Consider the following 17,598-nt stretch of genomic DNA (forward strand, 5'->3'; position numbering starts at 1 on the left):
CTGTATTTTTGTAACATCGGTCATTAAATTTCTTTGGTATCAAATTGCCCGTAAATCTGTTACTGAAGTTTTAGCATTTTAAGAGACCAAAAGGTAAGAAGAAAAGAGATTTAACTATAAATATTCTATTTATTTTAAAAATAATTTAAAAAAGACTCTATATAAATGGCCACCATCAAAAAGCAATTAAAAATTCATCAAAAGCAGTTCAAAATTAAACGATTTTATGTTCCAAAATTAGATTATTTTTGCTTAATTCTGAAAATTTTCAAGAAAGGTATTAGTTTAGAATTAAAAACTGTTAAATTAAGATATGATTTTCTATTTTTTTTTTACGTTTAGAAGTAATTCTATTTTTTTCTAATAAAAATTTATTTTATTCTCATAACAACAAAAGACGGCAGGAAAATTGTATAAACTATACAATGTTTACAATTATAATACGATTCTCACTGTTCAGCAATGTCAGTACTAATCGAGACGAAAGCAAAGCCAAGGCTTATTTTTTTTAATATGCAGGCATTCAAGTATGGATATTGGAATATAGTGCTCCGTTGCGTTCATTGTTGTTGCACTCCACCTTCGAAACTTTCATGGAAATCTCTTCTCTAAATCTTAACAAGGGAATTTCAGATCGCCTGACCGTTTATTATTATAACTTTACAGCGTTTATTTATTGATATTTTAATTCTAATTTCATTTAATACTCTTGCTTGATCATTCCTAAAGTTTTGTTTAATATACCATGTCTTTTTTTAAAATTTCATTTGTTTCACTTCTTAATCTTAGATTTGTTTATTTCACTAGTATTTAGTACAATTTCACTAATAAATTTCATTAGCTTTAGCTTGAAAATGTCATCTTAAACATTCTAAAAATTTTTTTGGTCGTGTTATGGACTTGCATATTTTTGAAATTCTCATATTTTCTGATTATATTGCTAAATTACTCAACGTGTATTTGTATATTTTATATGATTTATGATCTGTAAGATATATTTTTCAAACTTATTATCTAAAATTATGTGCATGCAATATGCTTTGTGGATCTACGTTGCCGACTTTTGAATAGGTGATGAAAGCCGGCGTAGGTTAAATAAATGCAAATGCATAATCTATTAATCTATTTATGGAATTTGTTTAAAGTTGGGCACAATATATATTAAATTCACAATGCTAATATTCGAATATTCCATTAATTTTATACTTTGATTTTCTAAATAAAATATTGAGATTTTATGAAAAAAAGAAAAGCAAATGTTGATGCATAGGCCGTTTTTCTATTATAATTCTATTTAAAAATTAAACATAGTTCAGCCGGATTATGCTCCCTTCCTCGCTGTAGTCTTTTCAGTTATGGAGGAGTGGGATGTTGGATTAAGCTTTTTTTTTTTTTTTTTAACTGTCTCTGTGATAAGTCGCTATCCATTTTAAAGCTATGTTTTCTATTTGACCTCCATCATACTTTCAAAAATTTCATATTTATGTTCTTTGTTTTTAAATGTATGTTTTAAAATGTATTAAATATTTTGTAATTTCATTATATTCAACAAAAGTTCTTATAAACTATTTTTTTGTTAAGTTGATGAACCGCAAAAATTGTGAAATTAATACTCTCGAATTCCGTAAAATAGATTGTGACGTCAAATATTCTCTTAAAAGAATATCACAATAAATAAATAAAATAAAGAAATGCTTTTAATTTATCCCTGTTCAAATTATAGCAAAAAAAAAAAAAGTGTTTTTTTGACAACGTTTGATGGTATTTTTGCAATTTTAAATTCGTTTTAAAGCAGACTTCTACTGGAAATTCCATATTTAAAAAATTAAAAACTATTTTTGTGATAATTATAATCATATTTACAGAAATTATTGGTAAATTTTTAAAAATAAAAACTACTAATGGAATGACTGAGTGATAATTATTTTTAGTTAATACATTTTTACTTTATAAAATTTAATTGTTTTTAAGATTATTGGAATATAATGATGAAATAGAATGCCAGTTTACTATAAGTAAGTTTATTAGAAAATATAATTCCTTCACACACTAATTTAATTGCTGTCTGTAAATGTATGCAAATGAATAAATTGCATTGATTTTTTTTCTGTTAATTCAACCAAAAAAGATTATTAGTTACCAAAATAGTCAACCTAAAAAAACAATTACCAAAATATCATAAATAATTATTTTAGATCTTTAATTCAAACATTAGATATAACTGTTTTCTGTTTTCAAATAAGCATTCATAATTTCATATATCATGTTTTTTTTTTCTTTTTTTTTTTTTCCTAGGAGATATTTGCTATACATATCCAACTGAATTTTTGCGATTTCGTAAATTAATTTTTTTTATAACAGTTCTCTTACTGATAAGTTTCCTGATTTTTTTAAAAAAAAAATTGAATGTGAAAAAAAAAAGTCGAAATCGATTTCATTTTCAAAATTATCACAATGGAAACAAGATAAAATATAATTACACAAGAGCTTTATATGTATTAAAAAAAACTCACTTCTCCCCCGTGTTTTCGTCGGTGGGTTTCCTTTACTTAGAGATGCGGGAAAGCCACGTGATCCTCGCAGTCGAAAGCGTGCGAGAGGGGTCCCAGCCAATCCTGAAGAACGATTGTGGAAGAACTGAGGGCTCGCTGAGATCGTCTGCTGCCGACCACCCTCTCTGATCACAGGGGGTAAGAGGGGGGCAGGATGGGTTAGGCTAATCATTTTCATGTTCGAGAATTCTTCACCCATCTCGAAATGTAACCAACGCCAGGAAGTCATCCTGTTGTCGCCAAATTTGGCGAATGTTCAACTTTTCGAACTAAAAAAAGATAAACGACTTAAAAACTTTTTGCTTTCATTGTATTACGTGTATATATATATATATATATAATTTGATACCTAAAAAGGTTTTGAATATTAGGTGCTTTTTTATTAATTGAAAAAAAAATAATGAATGCATTTTGTTGCCAATAAAAATTATTTATGCCAATTTATTTTAAACCATGCGTTTTATTTCAAATATCTAATAATTCGTATTTTAATCTCTCACTGCAAAACATTCTTGTTATAAAATAAAAACATTTCATTATCCTAACAATTTATGTTGCATCTGATATTATTTAAATTAATATGTGATAAATCATACATTTTTGATTAAATTGTAACTCTCCCCCTTTTTTTTTTCTTAAAATAATAAGAATGAACAAATTTAAAAGGATTTGATTATCTTAATTGGTTATCAAACATTCTCAAGCATTCATAAACACTTTTTTTTTTGGAAATCGATTTCTAATTTAATTACTATTATTGTTACCGGACCTTTAATATATTATTATAGCAATTCAAAAAGATTTTTCAAGTTTTTTTCTTTTGTTTGTTATTACTATCTTGCTTATTTCTGTTTAAAATTCTTTATATGTATACTATTTTAATTGAGAATATTACCTTAAATAAAAAAAAAAACTCCTGTTTGCATTAATTTAATCTACAGCTAATGAGAGATTTTAAGATAAAATATTCCCTTGCTACTACAATTGCAATCTACAATAGATTGATAATTTATACAAACATTGAATTTTGAAAACAAGAAAATATTTAAAAGATGTAATACTGCAACAAAACTTTAGCTAAAAATAAATATTTATATGAAAATCTTGCAAGAAATTATTGCATGCCATTAAAATTATCAAAATATTCAAAGTGTATTTGAATGCATTGATATCAATTGATGGGAAAAAAAGGTAGAGAAAGAGAGAGTGAACAACTGCGGAAGCGTACATATACTCTAATAAAAATAAACTATAAGTTGCTTCAAAATGATAAAAAAAAATTATCTAGAATTGAAATTGGAAGTAACATTAAAAAGGAAATATAACGCATATTATGTTTAGGAATCTCAAAAAGATGCTCTTTATGAAAGAAAATGAGATGGATCGCAAAAATGTAATCTATTTAAAAACATAATCGAGAAAAGCCCTACAATCTTTTGTAAATTACATTTATTGTATTTTGCAATGTTTTTTTTTTGGTAATGTTGGTTAGACATAGAATATGATAGTAATAAGGCTGGCAGTCTCGCGATACATTATTGTTTAGTTCATGAATTAGCATGCCTTTATAACCAGTTTATAGAGTACATTTTTTTTTTCATTCTCAAAGTTCCAAGAAAAATTTAGTGAAAAGAAAATATTCACATTTAAACCCGAATAAACCCTCTTTCCAGTCCAAAATGACTGTTTATATATCAAATAAATAATAATGTTCACTTTTATTGTGAATTATACCGTATCAGTAAACCATAAGAGTCCAAAGAAATGATGAAAATTAGCTTGGAAGTCTTCAAGCTAAAGTTAAACAAAAGACTAGTAAAAAAAAATTAAAAAAAAAATGTGAAGTCCTGCATTATAATAAATATTGAAAAAAATCGTAACTATTCCCTTTCAAGAAAAAAATAATTGAGAAACTTGATAGAACTTAACTATTTCCTTTATTCCAAGTTCAAAGTTATGAAAAGGGATTTATATTTACTATTTTTCATTTCAATGAAAAACTTATTACGTAACACAATATACCGAAATATGAATAAAACGAAACAGTTTGAATTTTATAATTCGACGAAAATGTTCAAACTTTTAATAACATTTTTACTGTATAAATAGATTTCCCATATATTTCTAACGGTATTAGTTAGCACAGATCTTTATAAATAAATTCAAAATATTTTCTCATTTATTTTTTTCAGATATCTTTGACAAGAAAATTAATATAATTATAAAGTGTTTATTGAAACTTTTAAATATGTCGCAAAGGTACAGCAGCTGAAGATAATTTTGCAAAACTCGGAAGAAGAGCAACTATTTTTTTTTCAGGATACAGCAATAAAAAATGTAAGATCTGTCTTTTCTTCCCATATATATCAAAAGAATATTAGCTGATACAGGGAGCAATATGGCTGAAACGCCCAACCCTCGAAATGCATCTTCTTTATCTCACTGCTCATGGAACCTTTTAAGAAGATACCGCTTGCAGTTGAGGTGTGGCGATAGAAACCTCTTGTTGCTAAGTGTAATAAGTAGAGAGAAAAGTAGGTATGGGAATCTAGAAAAAAAATATATTGGAATATGGTAAAAGAAGTAACGACAAGACAGTAGAGCTCCTGTTGTTCAAACATTATCAAAAAAAAAGTAAAGAAAGCGAAACAATTGTTTCTTAATGTCGTATTCAAGCTGTGATATTTTAATATGGTATATAAGTACACAAAATGCTTGCTGTATTGTTTTTGTAATCATTAAATTAGTAATACGTAAAATTCGCTTTTAAAAAAATTTTTTGGTCAATTATCCAATTATTGAGATAGGATCTAATTCTAACTAATTCAGATAATTGAAGTTCTTTTGTATTTATAAGAAGATATAAGCGAGACAGGTCAAGTTCATTAATAGCTTGAATTAGATTAATAGTTAAAATTATTTATAACTGAGTTTTTTATTCATTTGATGGTCTTGAAAATTTTTTAGAACCTCCTAAATTATGGATAGTGGTTTTATTATTTTAATAACACAGATTTTTTTTTGTCAAAACGGTGATTTCTCAAGAAAATATTCAGATAAATAATTTAAAAAGGCACAATATAGTCAAGTAAATATTTAGTTGAGTTATTGATTTCTAATTTACGGCTTCAGCTTAAAGACATACTAAAATGAATGGAATCAAATAAATACTTGTTGAATAATCAATTAATTATATAATACATTTAAAAACTTTTCCCATACGAAAAAACATTTTCTTCTCATTTTAGTTTATTATTATTAAGGGTTTAGAGAAACAGGTGGAGTTTTGGTCTATATATTTGAAACAAAATCAAATGTACGAAGGTTTCCAGAAAATATGTCGTCCATAACATCCGAAATAATAGACCTTTAAATTTTTTATTTTTATAACAAAAAAAGATTGGCTGACATTTTTCTAGATATAGCGATTTTTTGGGTCTGCAATATTACTATGGCAGATCCATTACTTATTTAGCTTACAAGTAGAATAAACGCTACTAATGAAAAGAAATTTAAGAATTACCTTATAACAATTACCAAATTTATTCATTGAAATTAATATTCCATTCTGGAAAATCAACAGGCCATGAGTGACCACTATAGATTTCTTATTTGAGTAAAATGAAAAACTGAATATGCTTGGAAAGTATCTTGTACCTTTTTTAAATAAGGTAACTAGAAAATAAATAAGTGAATGAGTCATTCGCATTCCCTGCAACTGAAATCCAAATACAAAAGTCTTTCACCGACTGTCTAATTAAAAGACATGGAAACGCGGCCATACAAAGAAGATTAGTGCTGAGAAAACTTTTCGTATTTTAAGAAAAAAGAAAAGAAAGAAGAGAACACACAGAGAACATGGTCAGGAAAAGGAGATGCAGCGCTATGTTAACGAATAATCTGCCTTGAGAGAGATTAATGTCATTCAGTCGATACTTCTGTATTTCAGGAGTCTCATTTGTTGAGAGATTACAATGTGTACTCGTTTAGATAGGAGACCTCGTCTTTGAATTTCAACTCTTATGCATTAAATGAATGTACCATGAAAATTCAGTTTTATTATAATTGAAAGCTTTTAAAATATTTCTCAGAAAAGATAAATGAATGGGAAAATTCTTATTTAAGTAGAAATTCTTACCTATTTTTTTCGTGTGCATTTGTTTAAAAATTTTCTTAGTAAATTTCCAAATTTTTATTTTTAATGGATTTTTAGAAACAAAAGGCAATTTTCTTTTTGTTCTTACAGGTCAGAATATTTTGAATTCAAAACGTATCATAATTAAAATTTGGAAACAATCAATAGTTATTTTCAGCACGAAATAATATAAAGGTAAATGTGTTCTTGATTATACCCAGTGTCTCTTAAAACTCGTGAAAACGATTTCACTTTGAATTATTTAAGACTTTTACTATTAATCAGAGATTTATCAGAAATTAATAAAATTTTTCGTTTTTAATCATATAGATCTGAATTCTTCCCAGAATTTTCGGGAATTACTGGTATAAATAAAGAATCTATATTTTGTAACCATTTTTAAGAAATTTAAACACTTTGGTAGAGTTTCATAAAATCTAGTATAGTTTTTAAACGGGAAATTTTCGTAAACTGACATGTTTCATTTATATAAATTGGTTAAATACTTTTTAATTCTATAATGCCGATAATTGAATTTTACTTTAGTTAATATAGTCAGACTCATTATATTAATATAGCTCTTTTTTGTGTTAAATTGTTAACTTCTTAACGGTATTTTTAAATATAAGCTCAAACGTTAAGTTTTAAATGAGAATTATTCATATATTAAAGAACGTATGAAGATTTTACCACATTTCCGTTAGATATTTTTCACACTTTTTCTGGAAATTTTTTTTCTTGCGCATATTTTGCTATTAAAAATATTTTGATTCTTTATAAAAATAATATATTCTTACTAAAATTCGAATTACATTTTTGGTTCACAAATCTGAACAGATTTTGAGACTTATTTTTAAAACTTTTTTTTGTCTCTGTGTGTTTCGATTATTTTCTTTCTGTTTTAAATGAATACACAAATATGAATATTCTACAAACATGAATACTTCAGTTATTATTTATGACCTTTTATGCTTTTGCGTATCATTATATGGTTTTATGATAAATCCAATGATTGTTGGAAATTTAGGGGACTGCTTTTCTGTTGAGGTTATTTTGACTGGTATTGGCCCTCTTTTTTTCCCTGACCAGTTTGCCGTTTACCTACATCAAATTTAGTAATGCTGTATTTTCACAAAACAATTCCAAGTAACTTATGATTGAAATTCTATTGGAAATAATGCAGAAACAATTTAAACATTCACTGAAAACATTGTTGCATTATAATCATAAATCTTGGGTATTGCGCTAAGTTAAAACAGATGGTTAGTCGGTGAATTAAATGGACAGAAAGTACTCTTACGATGTGAATGTAGCCTACCATTGCATCTATTTATGTTGCTAGAGTACAAAGGACCTAAGAATTCTATTATGTTTGGAAACTGCCTCCATTAAGCATCGGATATCTTTTAAATCGTTCTTTTTCCATACGCAAAATGTAACTTCACAATTCTGAAACACAAAGCGAATAGACTTTTTTTTTTTTAAAGAAAAAACGAAACAAATTCCTATTAAGAAAGTTAATCTACTGAAAGAACAAAAAAGATTTGAGCATAAGAAAAGTTTCGATTTTTCAGCTGTCGTTCGTCGAACATTTTGGGCTCCTGAATCCGGCAACGAGCAGACGGAAGGGTCACGTGATTGATAACTAATAACCAGACGCCGTCTCCCGTGTTCTAATGGAATGACCGTTTGCTATTGACTGGCCGGGTGAATAATGTATTTACTGTGGTCGTCTCAAATTCTGTCATTTATCGTTGATTCCGTTGAATCCGGAGTTTCCGAGTCAGATGGTGATGAACGAACGATTTTGGAAACTTCGTTTTACTAATTCCGCAAGCTCTGCGGATTCGTTGGAAGGTGCATTTCCTTCACGTGTTCGATCTTTCCGAACAAGTTTGTTTCTCTGTTTTTCGTTCGGGTATTTAGAATCCTGTGGAATTATTCCCCGATATATTCTCTAGAATGCAGTATGAACAGTCATTTAATGATGATGTTAACATTGATTTCTGTACATATGGTGAACATTTGAATTGGACCTCCGGAATAAATATTATTTCAGTACATCACCTTGTTTCATAATCGTTATATTAAAGGTCATTAATTTTCTAAAATCAAATGCAAAGATTTATTAATTTTTTTTTAAATCAAAGAGGAGAAAATCATTTGAAGCAGTAGAACTCAGAGAAACTTAATAATGATACGCATATTAAATTTTGAAATAGGTTTCACTTTTGATAAATATGAGCATGTGTTAACAGTCTTTAGCCTTTTAAAATCTCTTTACTATATTTTATTGCTTGTTGCATCATTATATTTAGTATAAAATTCCTAATAAGAATTAAAATAAAATGTCTGTGCAGATGCATACAGAAACACTGTTGAGCTCTGCAAATTTTATATATACTTTTTAAAAAAATATTTCAAAGCTGTTTTATTTATAGTCTAACAAACCATTTTATTCCGTATAACTTTCACATTAATTTCATCAAAAAGGAAATAGTTATCGTGTAGCCGTTTGGAAACACGCATTTATTTACATTTATAAGCTTCAAGCAGCTGTTCCAAAAGGCAACAATGGAAGTTTGGAAATATTTTTAAATGTTTTTTGGTAAATATGTGTTGACAAAACCGTTATATGGCAATAGTGGTAGTAGGATTAAATTTAATCTGGAGACTCGGGAAAATACCAAGATGTATAAATAATTCAACAATTAAAAATACTATCAATAAAATACCATCAATATATACCAGTATATTTTGCACTGTAAAAAATATGTTGTTAAAAAGGAGCTTTTAATTTTATTGTAAACTTATTATCCGCCACTGGAATATCGTTTTATTTCTTAATGTAGTCGTCTCGCATATTTTATTTTTTTTAAATTTCACAAAAAACAACAATTAAAATGATTTTCTTAAATTATATGCATATATATACATATATAAATAAATAATAAATCGTGTATTCTAGGGTTAAAATAAATGAATGTTCATGACAAACTTTATTGAAATCTAAAAGAGATTTTCAAATATTATTAAAACTAACATCAAGGAGATTCGAATTATTAGTTCGAAAAATTATAACATAATAATATTTTAAATGGATTCATTTATCTATATTATTTCAAAAAAATTTTCTTAGTTATATAACAACTATAATGTGCATATAAAAATGTCTTTAATATAGTTGCAATGTATGTATGTATAAATGTAGTAGTTAAGTGTTGAAAAGTAATGCTTTGAAATACATTTAAAATTGAATTGAAAATTCATTAAGACCAAAGAAAAGAAATTTACAGAAGTAAAATTAATATCAATAAAAAAGCTAATGATTAGAATTTTAAAGTTATGCAATAATATGCTTTAAATTCACAGATGAAAAAAATGCCAATTTATATAAATTCATAATTTAAAATTCAACACTTTGAAAAAAAAACCTTTCGTAATGAGCTAGCTCCCAATATTTTTTTCAAAAACTAGTTACATACTAATTTTGATAGTTTTAGGTCTAGTGGTCTGCACCATAGATGAACCTGAACAGTGTCTGTATCGTATATATCCAAAGCCGAATAAATGAACAGGCAAAATAGTTAACTGCCTAGAAATCCCATAACTTTCTGAGAGGGAGGAGTAAAATGCTGCAAAAAAATCTTAAAGGTCGAACATTTTTGGGTAATTTTTAGAGACATTTAATTTTGTACTTCTATCGAATTTACAGATATCTAATTTAAATTAAACGCAAATTTCGTTTAAGTTTTGGAAAATTATTTTAGCATCATTTCTAATTATAAATTTATGATAAGTTTTTTAAATTTTTTTTAAAAAAGCGTGGTTTTATAATTAAAAAGTTGTTTGATTTTATGATTAAATAAAATTAATTTGTGTTAAAATGTTTTATCAATTTTATATAATATTATTTTTAAATTTAAATTTTGCACTTTTTTTTATATGCGTTATTCCAAAACTAAATATCTTAAAAACGGTCACGATTAAATGTTCTGCTATTTCAGTTTTAAGAAATTTGCTATTTAAATATGGATCAAATTAAAATCCATAAAAAAATATATATAACTAGAAGATGAGCAGAGGTAAATTGGGGCCCTTTGACTTCCTTTGCTTAAGGGTCTATAGTCTGGACTAGATTTAGACTGTATATATTACATGCTGCAAATCGCAGGTAATATCTAGCCAGAAAATTATTGTGCTATATTGCACACTGTTTAGTTATATAATTCAAAAACCTAAAATGCGTCTGAAACATTATTAATAAAAAAAGAAAGTTTCTTCTTGTTATAAAAATATTTAATAAATGATATTACAATACTTTCAATAATATTTTTGAGTTTAAATTCGAAGTACATAAAAGTACTATAAGTTAATTGAAAATGAATATACAAAGGAGAGGAAATGAATTAAAATTCTACAATTTAGATATTTTCTAAGTTCTATTAAAGTGATAAATAACTATTTTATAAGTATCAATGGTAGAGTTAGCACTCCAATTTTAAATTTAATTCTACATATTTTAATTCTTTGAGAAGAAAGATAAGATATGTATAAATTTTTTTCTATGTCGTTTTAATCTATTGAAATATATAAGATTCAATAGAAATAACAAAATTATAAATTTTATACAACATTTATAAATCATTCAATCTAAATTTAAAATTGAAAGATAGGAAAAGAAACGTTATCAAAAAACAAATATATTAGACTTAAGAAGTTATATGATATATAAAACTATAAAATGAACGTACTTCTTATTGTATATAATCTCGTTCAACAAACTGATGTCTAAATATTAATAATATAAAGACATTGCTGTATTTTAAATCTATCTGCACTCAAAATATTTTATATTATTATTCTCAATAATTGAAAAAGAAATTCAGACTAATATTCATTATTTTATGCAATTCCTACAACAAAGTGAGTCTATATGAATAATGCATGAATCACGAAAAAGTTTTCATATAAAAGGCGATAGCAATTTAAAAGAAATTTTCTCAATATTGTGCTGAAGGAAATAACTAAAGCTCTTGCAAATCCAACGTAGGGAAGGAGAATTCTTTATTGAGAAACTTTACTTGAATAGGTCTAAATTTTTCCCTCACTTTAAGTTAAAGTATTCTATCAAACATTTTATTTATTATCTATTTATTTATCAGTGTCCTCTATTATTTGGACAAAAGTATTAAAGATTTTGTATTTTTCAGTTCAGCATTCTTTTCAGCATAAAAATGTAGGAAAATAAATATGAAGCTTAGATATTTTCTTATGAAAACAAAGTTTACTATTTTAATTGTATGAATAACATCATTCTTTCGTTTGATTAAAAATTATGGTCCCTCTTTTAAGAAATTTACATTGGAACTTTTTCTTCTTTCTTTTTATGAATATCATCATAGTGGTACAGCCATTTAATTAAACTTATTTAATAATGCTGAATTTATATTTTTTTTCTTTGATGTTTTAACTAACACAGAATACAGCACATATTGAATGATAGATTATTAAAGACAGAAAATAAAGAAATTAACTTTATCTTAACCATAAAAAAAAACATGACGATAATTTAAACAAAATTACTAATTACATTTTACAATGGCTGACTGATAAATTAATTCCCAAATATATTTTTAAGAAAACGACGAATAGCTAATTGTTTCTAGAAATGAAATCTTTATTATTAAAAACAGACAGTTTGTTAAGCTACTATCTAAAAACTATTACTTAAGAAATCACGAAGAAAATGATTCATTTATTTTCTTTGATCAAGCTCAATTATCATTCTATAAAAGCTTAAAAATATTCAAGAAATTCATCCAGATACTCCCCCCCAAAAGCTTCTTTGATAGATTCATTGGGAAATAAGGCAACTCTCTGGATAAAAGGACAAAATCTTCTACTATTCTTTGATCACAAATGAAGTATTCTTAAGTTTATTTCTCTAGAAAGTGTCTGGGTCATCCCCTTCTGTATTTATAAGATGAATGATAAATAGGAACATTGCTATGAAGTTAGCTATCACATTCAGATATTTTTTGTTAGAATCTGATTCAAACTTGTATGAAATCAGTTAATTGTTAATACTTCACTCAACTTCCTAAAAAAAGTTCATGTTCAAAAGCCCAATATTATAATTTAATAATTTGCGCTCACTTTGATAATCTTAGAATGTCCTTGTTATAAACTTCAAATGGAACCATCGTCTTTTTTTTATTTTTCACTAAACGATAGCAAATTTTCTCCCGATAATTCTTATTTTTTTTAATATAGTAATAATCATTGCAGGAAATTAAACGCCTATATCATATCTTTTTATTCAGTGAAAATTTTAACTAAATTTATAATATGATTTTATAGAAGCAATATAAAAAATATGTTAATAGAAGCAATATAAATCTGATATTAGGATTTTATAGAAGAAACATAAATAAATATGATGATAGAAACAATATAAACTTGATATGATTTTATAGAAGCAAAATTTTTTAAACTTTTTTTTTGTTCACCTGTAAATATTACATTCGGTTTACTATTCATTTCATTTTTATCCATTTCTTTTTTATCTTCGTTTCTGATATTTTTTTATTCTGAAATTTGTGCATCGAATTATTTACATCTGAATATTAAAATTTCAGAAAACACGGAAACGATAATTTAAAAGAGAATCGATATTAAAAACTATTATAAATGCATTAATAAAAGATATTGCTAATTGCAAGATATATAAGATTTAAAAAAAATTATCTATCCACTGCTATTTAAAGAAAGCAATTTTTTTCATGGGAAAGCAAGTAAGAGTGACCAGTTACCTAAAAGCCAGATTTTTATAAGTCTTCAATATATTTTTAATTGTGTATTGGCAATTTCTAATTTCCAATGTTAAAAAAAAATATGAATAAATAAAAATCTTTCAAAGAAGCATAAGCTTTTATAATTTATTGATTAGTTTATATTGTTTTCATTGAAATAATTGAAAAACGTCCATTTCATATATGCACAGCGCAATCTTCATTTTATATTAAAATATGACGATTTCATTAATACCTTATATGCGTCTTGGATAAAAGTTTAGGTCTAATGACTTACGGTACAAGCAGTCCTCTAATCTAGTTAACAGAGAGGGGTCGACCCTATGAGTAAGAGCGGTACTTGCTATTTTATCTGTGACTCCAATCGCACTAATACCGTTTGATGCAATTAGGACTGAAGAGCAACGAGTCTATAGCGGAAATTCCCAGGAAGTATCCCCTCTCTGAGACAACATCTCTGAGGAAATGGATTCTTTTGCTCCTTAAAGGTTCACTTAACGGCTCATTTACTCTTATATAAGCGATTAAAAAGAAAAAAAAATGAAAGATTGTTTCAGTCTCATGTGTTAACTAGCAACCGAAAACTATTGCTATTTGGCTGTAACAGAAAAAAACAAACAACCTCGATTTTGTGCCGTATAGTTTTGAAAATATAGCTAAAATTTTCATAATCAGGATTCGAATAAAAAACAAGTAGAAAATACTAGATTACATAAAATTTCCACTGCCTTGATCAGCTTAGATGAAACTCATTGTTCTGGTTATGCAAATAGGAACAAGCTCTTATTTTATGGGTTTCAAATTCTGCACTTAAAATTATCCTTAAGTGCTTATAGATTGTCATCCAAAATCAAAACAACTGCAATCAGTTGCACAATAAGAAATTAAAATGCAATAATCTTGGAAATCTTAATTTTTTTTTTCTGTAATGCTTTTTGAAGACAATTGCATTCCAAATTTTTATTTTGGAATTGCTTTCATATATTATACGTAGCTACACCTACATGAAAAAACAGATTTTTTTCCCAGAAAAAATATCATTCAGAAATTCTACAGCAAGTTTCTCTGCATGACTAAGTTAAAAAGGTAATTGATATGCAATCTATACCCCGACCTAGCCAGAGGCCATTCGGGAAACTTGATGGGGCCGCCGAAGAGCAACCTCACCTAGCACGAAGGAATACACGATAGTTGATGATATTGGACATTTCCAAACAGCAAAGGACCCTCTAGAGAAAACGCATGTCCAGAAAAAAAAACATTACATTTTACATTACATATTAAACATTTATGTAACATTAAACATCATTAAATACATTAAACATACGTTAAATTTTTAAATTAGGAGAGAATTAAAGACAAGAGATTTGACAAAATGTCCTTAATAAAAGATGTAACGATTGGAATGTTTAAGAATTCTTCCACTTCAAGAGACATCCAAATTCTTGGTCATCTCACCATAGTGCACAGACTTTGATCACTTGATTTATAGAGCCTTCTTCGGTGTCACTCTGACAAGTCCAACTTTTGTCGAAAAAACGGCTTTAATGTACAGAAAGAACACCAAAAGTAACTGATATAAGAAGGTTGAATATTTCATGTTATATTTTCTTTACTTTTGTTTGTTTGAGGAATATCAATGAAAAAATAAATTGTAAATATAAGCAAAGCCTGCAGTTATTGCAGTAAATGTTCAAAAATATATTTTGATTAATTAATTATATTCTAATTATTATAGCTGAGAAAGTTTTTATAAAGATAGTAAAAGAGAAAATAAAGGTGATCAATTATTTTAAATCATGAATAAATTTTAGATCTGCTAAGGTTTTTTCATTCTTTAATTTCTTCAATTATTTCCTGATCCTTAATTTTTTTCTTGGAACATAAGACATTTATAATCAATATAATATTTCTGTAAACGCATATATTGTCTTCGTTCAAATTCATTATTAAATTTATTGATAATTTATATAAACATAAGCAAGAAAGTGAAATAAATGAATCCTTCACTAACGTAATATTTCAAGATGTCCTTTCTTTGAATAAAATTCCACGGATGTAAAATTTAGGACAGCGATTTTTTCGACAGGTGCTTTGAATCAATTGCGCCGTAATTAAGCCATCAGTGCTTTCTTCGCTTTTTAAATTTCATTGGTAGTTCGTGACTCATCAAGTGGCGCTAAGCATCTTAGTTCGTGAATCTACGCGTGGGGTGACACCTAATTATAGTCAATCAAGGAATGAGGAGGTACTTTGTTTTCCGTCCATTTAAGATCGCAGAGTCTTGGAAAATTAGCGATTCGCAGGTGAAAGTTTTCAAGGAAATTGTGTTTGTAAAGCAACATGTTGCAAACTTGTTATAAAATATACCTTCAGAGAAGTTGAAAAATCGTAAAATTGTTTTTTAAATTTTTTTTCGATGAATACTAAATTAATTCGATGTCTTGGAATAATTTGATTACTACTTTTCTTTACATAATTTTTTTTTCTTTACCAAATTTTTCATAAGAAATATTTTTTTTTTAAATTACCATATAAACGGCCATATAAATAAACCATTTAAGCCATATAAACGGGGCTTATTGTGACTGGCTGTTACATTCATTAACGTCCAACTTCAGCATAAGAGGATAACGGCTAATGAAAGTTCAAAGAATCTTCAAACTGTGGGTAAAAGGATAGAAATTTTTTCTATCATGTTTTTTAATGTTTTTATATTTTTATGATTACTAAATCATTTTTCTGTTTTTTTTTATAAAATAAAAAAGTATTTTCTCTTTAAAAGTTTTTTTTCCTCTTTTTCTTTTTGTTTATTTTATTTATTTATTTTTTGAAGAAGTTACTTCAAAGCATCATTTATATTTCGTGCGGAAGATTTCGCTTACTAAATCTTAGCACATTTTAAGGAGGAAAAAAAAAAACTTCTGAAATTCCTTGTACCCCTCTATCATCTTTCACCAAATAAACCAAGAGTTGTTAAATCGTTCTTTTTCTTACCCACTCCACCCTCTGCGATGGCATTTATTAAACGGATTTCCTTTCTTTCTGTGATTCCCGCAAAAACTCTGAACCCGATTATGTCTCCCAAAGATATGCCTTCCTTCTTCGGCACTCCAGCGAAGATGCCGCTGCCACCGAAGACTGGGAAATAAAAGTTTACGAGTTGCTGCTGTGGCTCTGCTGGCGGCATTAAAAGGGAAACAAAACCAATTTCCGGCACATGCGGTCATCGCTTCCTGCTATCGGGCCGGACACCAAACTCCCGGCTTTTCTGGAGGAAGCAGCTGACGAGGTTTCCTCCAATGATCCCTTCTTCGGGCTTCTATCAACCCGGACACAGACAGATGAGGCCGTGGTTTTACTGGCGAAAAGTGGAATGCGATTATTATGGCAGAGATAATTGATGGCAAATGGCGTGCTTAGACATTTTTAACGAGAGTGTAATGATGGTTTGGAATTTTATAGTAAAGCAAGATCCGATAAATAAGGCGAGCGATATATTAATTTTTAATTAATTCCATATAACTTTGCATAATTATTAAATTTTATTTAATGGAATGCGAAAAATATAGAGAAAATACCATTATAATCATCAAAAAATTTTTTTTAACTAGATTTTATTAAAAAAATGAAAATATAAATGATTTATATGGTTTACTCGTTCAATGGTTTATATCTGCTGGCCAATTTATAAATGATTTACACCTTCCTCAATCAGAAAACAAGAATTATTTTTGGTGTCCTGTCTGTAGACACTATAAATAAGAAACGTAAGAAGATAGGCGAAGAGACTTAGTATGCTATCTTTTTACCGAAGTTTTAGATTTTTTAGGAAAATAAAAAAGTCCAAAGTTTATAAATTTCCTAACGTAGAAATTTTCTTAAAGTTCGACTTTATCTATCTGTTCAATTAAAAATAAGCATTGAGATAAATACATCAAATCGGGCATATTCTTTTCTAATCTTACAACTTTAAACGAGCAATTCTGATATAAAATTTATTTATTTTGTGTATCTCGGAAGCGGCTCTAACGATTTGGGCCAATTTTATATTTCAAGATTTTGCTTTTTAAGTTTATCTATATAGGTGTCCTGC

At 27.2% G+C, this 17,598-nt stretch overlaps 1 protein-coding gene across 1 annotated transcript in view; it reads right to left on the bottom strand.

Moving 5' to 3' along the window:
- The window catches only part of LOC129966752 (uncharacterized), a 41,655-nt gene extending 39,036 nt beyond the window's left edge, over positions 1-2,619 (bottom strand). The window contains exon 1 of the mRNA XM_056081310.1: positions 2,514-2,619. The gene's annotated coding sequence lies outside the window, so the exon portion shown is untranslated. The remainder of the gene's footprint in view (positions 1-2,513) is intronic.
- Between the last annotated feature and the right edge of the window lie 14,979 nt (positions 2,620-17,598).

This window comes from Argiope bruennichi, chromosome 4 (genome assembly GCF_947563725.1).
Source record: "Argiope bruennichi chromosome 4, qqArgBrue1.1, whole genome shotgun sequence".
Classification (NCBI taxonomy): Eukaryota; Metazoa; Arthropoda; class Arachnida; order Araneae; family Araneidae; genus Argiope; species Argiope bruennichi.